The following is a 6,138-nucleotide window of genomic DNA, read 5'->3' as shown; positions in this document are numbered from 1 at the left end:
ACCAACACGGTTGGCAGTACCATCATCGCGGTGATTCCGGGACGGGCGAAGGATCGGGGAGGGAAATGGTCCATCATGTCCACACGACTGTTGGCCGTCTCTTCTCCTCGGCGCCACTCTCAACCTCGTCTCTGTTACCGAAGAAGCCGAATGTCGTTGGCAAGAATACCGCCGGTGCAGCATTCCTCCGTGACAAGCCGATCGACACGGTCCAAAATCCAACCGAACATACGGAAAGAGACGTTAGAAAATTCTTCGCGTGACGCAAGATTCAATTATAATAATACCGTAATTTGGAAGCAAGTTCGATGTACGGTTGTTGATTCAATCACTTGACTCCGAGTCACTTGTCGACGCAATTATATGCAACGTATCGTAGAATTATGTCGAATACCCGCCGTTTGTAATTTATCGTCAATTTACCTGCACGGTGTAATCATCTATCTTTCGCATTGGTTCCTCGTGCGAGTAACCGATTGCGAGGCAGTCGTCTGAACCGACCTCACCGCGATTCAACCTTGACCCACTCTAAGGTATAACAATGAATTTCAGAGTCTGGAAGAAGCTTTCTCGGAAAAGTAAGTTGTAATGATTTTCCGACAAATTTACACTGTACTTGGACCAGATCGACTTCTGCACTCGTTTCACTTATACCTGGTCTGTTACAGTGCGTGAAAGCGATACCTTGTATTTCGGACGACAAAGAAGTCGTCGGTTGATCAATTGCACAATTGCCATGCGGACGCACAACGGGTTTCTCATGTTGGGATAACCCACGCAATAATTCCTTGCGGTTGGTACTGAGGCCGTTATGGGGAACGATTGAATTGAATGGTGTAGGCAAAGGTGCCGCGTTAAATTTGAGGACTCTGCGTCCAGCCGAGGTTCGTGTGCCTTTTGATGTTCTTAATAACTGGTAAATATATCGTCCTGGTTACTCAACCGACGTTTAGTCTCGATAGCATACCGCGAGTGTTATAATAACGGGGACAAAATACGATAAATAATGCGGGAATAATGACAGCCATAAACTCGGAATTCCACTCGAATATTACCAATAATGGGATAGTATCTCGCCTCCTCTTACGCCGAAGGTTTTGCATGTCTTCTCCGAGTTTACGATGCTCATACATGTATTACAACGCTTAAGACAAATACCCAAATCGAAGGTCGTTCAAAAGGCCGATACTTATTTTATATCACCACAATACGGCTTACCCGTGTCTCTTTCTTTTATCTTCCGAAGTTTAATGCTACTTTGAAACGTGTGCTTGACCCGAAGACTTCGTCGACGGCTAATGAATCGGTTAATTTACGCGATTCTAAACTTCTCTTTCAACAAACGACCTCGCCAATGTGACACTGATACCAGCTCTCCGATATTCGAATATAATAAACCCAGGCGGCTTAACTTGTCCGACTATTTATTGCTGAGATTTAAATTATTAGATACTCGCACGCTAGAGGCGATCGGTTTCAAAATCGTTTCGCAAACACACCCGCACAATCGTTAATTGCCTGTACCGAAATTCGACGAATTACTTTTCGTTTTTTAATATCGTCGGTCTCAAAGTTGGACTGGAATAACCTTGATCAATTTTTATGCCTTTACGGATCAAGGGATGAAATTTATCGTCGTATGCTGTCGGTGTGATAATTTCGTTGCACCCTATGTTAATAAGCTCGAAGTTAGAGTTAATCACCTCTGCGTATAGATCGAGTTTTTTTCCAGTTGATGACGAAATTCGTAACGACAAAAGCTCGGGGCTGTGCAGAGGAACTCCGTAATTACTGCTCAACTCACAATCAGTTCGCAATTTATCCTCGGGTTAAATGGATCAGGATAAGTCGCGAGATTAATTTCCTCGAACTTTGATCAATGGTCAAGATAAGTCAATTCTTTCCCCATATCGAAAGTGCCTTAAGATGCGGCTTTGCCCGCGTTCATATCCGATTTACCAAACCGAAGCATCGTCATTTGCACGTCGCTGACTCGATCAAATTTAATATCAGATATAAAATACGTCCAGTTAACTGAAAGGACAACTGCAATATCGATGCTCGAGTAACCCGTCCCCTGCATCCAGAAAAATAAAACGCGCAATGACAAGCCGTTTGTCCAAAGATCGAGACTGATAAAAAGCCTCCGCCAATATAATTGCTCCGACTGCTCGTTGGACTGCGAAAATCGCAACCTCGTAACGAGCAGAACCGGCTCTTCAATCGGCCGGCCGAAGGATGGGCCGAGAATGTTCGAAGCGAGTTAGAAAAAAAGAACCAGGCAGACCGACGAATTCCTTTCGAGGGCCTTTCTACGACCCTGAAAGAAAGCGAGAAGATACAAAAATACGTATAAAAAAACGGGATTACCATCCGTGGGCAGCGCTGCTGGCGTTCGCCACGCCGATGCACTCGGCTACGATACGTGAAGTTCTATTCTCGTCCGCTTTCACTTACGTAATCACGTGTGAAGTTATTTCTCACCAAATTCCTAAATACCGGTATTCGGGATAAGGAACTATCAAATTTAGAGACAAAAACGTTCCTCGCCCTTCGGATCATCGTTAATCTCATCATCGTTACGCCACGAGTGAGCTCAACTTGCGGACCAAACGTGGCAAGGAGAACTGTTTTGAACTCGTGAATAGTTTTTATTTGATTTTAATTTTCATTCGAATTTCACTAAATCTTTCATCTCCATTTTCAATCGCAGAGTAAGCAATGGATGATTTCTTGTTTGAAACGGAAGGACATCACCCAATAGTCAAATTATGTAAGTTTCCTGATCATTTCCAAGAACTTCAGAAAAAATGACCATCAAAGTTCAAAGCAGTGGTTCGAGGAAGTTGACATCAAAGTATGATCTCGCTAAAAAAATACGTCCCTCAAGTACGCGTATAGCAAATATGAAAATTGAGAAACAACGTTACTCCACAGGAAAATTATTCTCCTTTCAACGGACATGGAGCATGGTCCAATAATTAGTTTTTTCAGTGCTATTGATAATCAAATTGAAATACTGAAATCTAAGACTAATTCTCGTTGTCAACTTTTGCGCGTGGTTCTGTGACGCGAAATTACTCAGCCTGTAACGAATCCTTCTGTATGCACACTTAGTCAAGAGCAAGCACGCAGCATAATTCTATCCACCGGTGAATGAGACGGTGAAAAACCTCTTCGCCTCTCGTCGAACGTGGACTGCGAAATCATCTCGGTGCCATGCTGGGTATGCGTGTACCTTGCCTTATACTCGTGTGCCAAGCGTCTGGGTAAAGAAGCCAACGCTCCAGACGCCCCTCGACATCCGGGAAACACAGACGAAGAGAATTTTTTCCCCAAGACTTGAGATAACCCCAAAAATTAAACCAGTCGTAGCCAAGTACAACATCTGTTGATTTCTTCTACTCGTTAAAAACTTTCTGGACATTTCACGGACTACCAAATTCTGGAATCACGTATCAATGGATCATCCCTTCGAGTCAACAACCAACCGTTAATTATACCCAAAAGAAAATGACCCGGCGGAATTTTTCCGTACAAGATACGCCATCGGAAATCACACCGAACAATACCTTGGACGAGAGTCGGAAAGTAGTTATTGTCCATCAATACTAATACCTATTAGCGTGTTGTTCACGGAGGGAGATTTTATCGTGGAAACCGGGTGTAGAGCCGCGGTAAAGAGCGCAAAATGTAAATTTTTAACGGAGTCTGTGGCCGCTGTTTAACATTCAGTGGACAGTGTGTGGCTGGTTCTACGCCGTTAACATATTGTGAAGGGTCTTGGTAAGATCACGAGCAAAGGTACAAGTCTGGACGATACGAATGGCATGGCCTTAAAACTCAGACTGATTCACGTGAGTTCCGTTGAAATTCCCAGAAGCTTGTAGCTTGAACGAATTTCAATGCGCGAGTTGGCCGAAAATGGAAAATGACAGCAGCTTGCGGGCATTCGCTAGAAAGTTGGCCTGTAAGTCGAGTCGTAATTATTTTTACGACCGATATATCCTTACAGGTTGCATGTTTCGACCGAATTTCGTACATGCTGAATCGAATTTCGGTACACTGTGCATTTTTTTTTTTCTTTGGGACTGGCGTGCCTGGAATTCATTTTTTCAACTATGCGTAAAGTAATTATCGCAGGAATCTGTCGCTGTCTTTGAAATTACAATTATCTATCAACTGTATCGGACTTACGAGACGCTCACTCTTAAAGTCATTATAACTTAATTTGACTCAAGGTGAAAGTGATAGTCATGACGTACAAAATGCTTCGTTTACTCAAACACAAGTTGATAACAATTCTATTTCTTTTCGCGGAAGTGCATCGCTTTCATAAATGCTATGACTTGACAGTTTCCGTATGTACTCTGCCGATGGCTAGTGGTGTAAAAGATTTAACAAAAAAACTAGCCCAAACTTATGACACCCGGTAGAATGTTTATTTTCAACATCTTTTGAGAACCAGATCTGCATTTCGTCTGTAGGTTTAGTGATGAAAAGAACAATGAAAGAAGTCGAATAACCGAGTATTCTCCGCCACTACCAGCATTCATTTAAATTCATTTTTACCTATCTTGAATCTTACACTTTTAGTTAAATAGATAGACAGCATAGATACAGAATTACTGCAAACGATTTAATCGCTACATAAAACGATCTTTTGTGTTATGAGTTTCGTTAAATTTACGCCACCTGAACACAAGACTTAATACCTAGTCTTGAAGTAATCTACTAACCGCAGAACTGTGTGAATTAATTAACTTCCATACAACGCAACTAAGTCTCAAATTCCTAGACGTGGGCTAACTCGCTGTATCGTGAACAATCGCAATTAACAAGTTGCGCAACATTGTAACGAGTTAAATTACAAACTCAAGCCTAATCTGGAAAATGGATGTACGTATACGCCTACCTGAACTAAATTATGAAAACAAATTTAGATACGGTATCAGACCTTGTTCATCGAACGAAATCTTGGACTGCGGTGACTTTCTTTTGTGCCAAGATATTCATCTTCAAGGTTTCCGTGTCGACAATCGTTATCGCTCCAACGAAATAACCAAAGCCAAAACGCCTTCAGAGTTTACTAGATTTATTGATTTTAATTACTCAGGTTCTTTCCCCACTCTTGACGACAAGAGAGAGCCGGTGAACTTGTCAAGATTGGTGCACGGATATCCCAAATGAATGTTATACCTACTTGATTGCCACATAAACTGTCCATATTTGACGGGACATCATCTATCCGTAAGCGTAATTAGACCAACTGATTAGTGAAAACTAATTGGATGGAAAAAATGACTGGCATGATTTTAAAAGAGTGGTAAATTCATTTAGAATCAGCGTCAACGAAGTTAGTAAAACATGTTTTATTCGTTCTTTCCAAGTTCATTCTATCGGCCATTCAAAATGCAAGAATGTCACAAGAAAGTATCGCTTTGCGGAGTATTTTTTCCGGACTTCATAAATTACTCGTAGTCCTCTTTTTTCTCAAACCGTTTCTGAGAAACTCGCTACACAACGTCTGTTATTTAACTTAAAGATTACGTTCCCTGATTGCGAACCGTTTATTTCGGAGACAGCGCAGCCTCGCTAAAATACGGTGCCTAGTTCCGCCAGTGGCAAAGTTTGCTTCAACAAGTAACCGCGCGCCAGCTCACCTTAGAAGCCACTGGAGTTGGAACATGTGTTCCCTCGAAACGTGTCCAATTTCTAAAGTGGCCTTTCAATGCCACGCGAGCATTCCACTGCCGGACATAATGTCAACAGGCGAAACGTGAGGAAGGCGCAATTCGCAAGTAAGATTTTCACCGCAACCGAAGTACAGGTATAAAGTAACAGGTCCGTATACCCACAGTGCATAAACGAGATGAATCTATTCGTCATAGTCGGACGGTCAAACGTCGTCTTTGAGCGCACAATTTTAGCCGCAGCTTCGTACGTTGCAGATGAAATTTGCTCGTAATAATTGTCTGAAGGGTGGCTGATCGAAGCGTTTCATCTACGTATGCGTTGGAAGTTCCATGAGTTGCGGTGACTTCAGGCTTTCCGATTTTCTTCGTGATTTATCGATAACTTACGAACGCGCCTCCCGCAGAATACGAATCAACCGTTTCCGGACGAAACGATGACATC

This window comes from Neodiprion lecontei, chromosome 1 (assembly GCF_021901455.1).
Source record: "Neodiprion lecontei isolate iyNeoLeco1 chromosome 1, iyNeoLeco1.1, whole genome shotgun sequence".
Lineage (NCBI taxonomy): Eukaryota > Metazoa > Arthropoda > Insecta > Hymenoptera > Diprionidae > Neodiprion > Neodiprion lecontei.
The sequence above is the reverse complement of the archived record's forward strand: the minus strand, read 5'-3'. Positions refer to the sequence as shown.